The 2,320-nt window shown below is 31.0% G+C and overlaps 1 long non-coding RNA gene across 1 annotated transcript; it reads right to left on the bottom strand.

Moving 5' to 3' along the window:
* Nucleotides 1-603: 603 nt before the first annotated feature.
* Nucleotides 604-1,689, bottom strand: LOC149481711 (uncharacterized). Its single transcript, XR_016316778.1, has 2 exons — nt 1,660-1,689; nt 604-861 (listed from the first exon to the last, which is right to left on the bottom strand). It is a non-coding gene; the product is annotated as an uncharacterized LOC149481711 (long non-coding RNA).
* Nucleotides 1,690-2,320: the final 631 nt, after the last annotated feature.

Genomic DNA, 2,320 nt, shown 5'->3' on the forward strand with positions numbered 1-2,320 from the left:
CAGGTGTAGGTAACTATCATTTTTATTATTTCTAGGTGACCCGATTGTTCGTTCTCATCTGTTGCATCTCAATTGCATATGCGGGGATAGCTATAAGATCTAAAAGAAATACCAGTGGAGGAAATTACCCTAATGGATCTCAATCAAACAATAACGAGCCGGGAGATTCGAGTAACCTTGGTCCTAATACTTCATCTAATGCTGTTTCCGCAACCGATTCTGCAGTCAACAATATTGGACAAATAATCGCAGATATTGATGTAAAACCTCCTAGAAGGAGTTGATTTATTACTGATATATTGTAATAATTCAAGAAAAAAAGCTTTTTTCAAATTAAATTTCATTTGATTTTTTAATTGTATAAATATGTTTTATGGTAACAATATGTTGATTAAATATCTAAATGAAATTATGAATTGTTATTTCTTTACACTCAGTAATTGTGGGTAAAAATTAAATTAAAATATAAAAGTTTTGTAAATTTAAATAGTTTGGAACATACATGAATTTAACAATGGTTATCATTTTGTGTCCTTATATTTTAAGCCACCAAGCCAAAATTCACAACAAAACATTTATATTTGTAAATAAAAACCACAGGTATTTTCAGTAATGACACATTTATTATTTAACTATTCAAAATTAAGGCTTCGAGGGCTTCATCTTGTTGTACAAGTTAGTAAATATTATCAAGAGATCTTCCGGTTTTTTGGGAATATTTCCAATATTTGGAATATTATCTGTGCCGGCGTCTTCTGGATCAAAATTGATGAGCACGATTGGTGTATCCATACCTTCCTCCTCGACCGGCATGCTGAGGACATGAACCATGCAGGCGGCGAAGACGATTGTCATGATAATCTACATAACAAAAATTTAAATTAATATCAGTATAACATAAGCTTGCACTAATTTTATTCTAGAAATAACAGTTCACTGATTGCAGTTTGTAGACTATATCAACCAAAGCCCTTTCAGTATATTAAGTTTAAGCCTGTTGTTGAGACTCGAAATTTTATAAATGAAAATGTATACATACCGTAAATCTATCAAACAAAAATCGTTTTATAAATTTATAAAGAATAGAAAAAATTCGATCACGAGGCGGGACTCGAACCCGCATCCTTCGCGAATTTTTTCTATTCTTTATAAATTTATATTTATAAAGCATTTGAATGCCATAAAACCAAAAATATAATTTCAACAACAAAGGTCGTGTTCCATCGTTACAATATTGTATTCACTGAAAAGTGCTTCATATTGGTTGAAATGGTTGTTAATCATCTCAATAGATGGCGCGCGGTGTGTCCCTTCAGACACATAAAACTGAAGGAATGGAATAAATTCGATTGCTCTGGCGGGTCACGAGTGGCTGAGTTGGTTAGGCATCCGCCCCGGAATGGCGCGAAGGATGCGGGTTCGAGTCCCGCCTCGTGATCGAATTTTTTCTATTCTTTATAAATTTATATTTATAAAGCATTTGAATGCCATAAAACCAAAAATATAATTTCAAAAATCGTTTTTAATACTTAGCCAAATTTACTCATTTAAGTTGCCTACATAAAATCTTTTTAAGTTAATATACTCAGCATTGCTTGATAATATTTACATACTACATAAAAATAGATCGATAAAATTAAATCATATTTAAAATATTACCTTGGAAACCATTGTGGATAGATTGCTGTTTTCAAGAAACTAAATGTTACACATTCAACAGTACATATATATAGTCTACAAAAACTTTATCATAGCTTTTATGTCTAGTACTAAACACTTCCGATGAGTTAAAGATTAGACTATTCTAAAAGTAATTAGTTTTCTTATCAGTCTAAAGTTTTACTATCGCTAACAAAACTAAATACTTTTTCTCAATAAGTTTTATGCTTTGGACTATATTTTTTATCATATCAACTTTTATATTGGTTCGCACTAATCTCAAGAAACTGAAAACTTATTTATTGGGATTGTACAAATATTAAGGAAAGCTATAGACTACAGTCTGCATAGCATCACTCTACAACTATAGAGACGGAGCAGCAGCAGCAGGATGAAATTTTGAAAAATGCACAAAAATATATTTTGTTATTTCCACATTCTTACATGTTCAAATATGCCGATATTTCGAATTTGCCAATAAAACAGAAGTTTTATATAATAGTCATAAAAGCTTAGTATTTAGTTATTAATTGCGAACTCCACTCGTAACCCCTCTATAAAGTGTTCGATACGTCAGGATAAGTAAAATAATGAATAAAACGCATTTAAAATTCATTGAATCGTCTTTAATTACTTAATTCTAGCCCCGAAAGATAGAGGA

The sequence above is a fragment of the Colias philodice genome, chromosome 16 (assembly GCF_061535455.1).
Source record: "Colias philodice isolate Cphi_HAF_F1 chromosome 16, ilColPhil1 Martin Lab GWU primary, whole genome shotgun sequence".
In the NCBI taxonomy this organism is placed as follows: domain Eukaryota; kingdom Metazoa; phylum Arthropoda; class Insecta; order Lepidoptera; family Pieridae; genus Colias; species Colias philodice.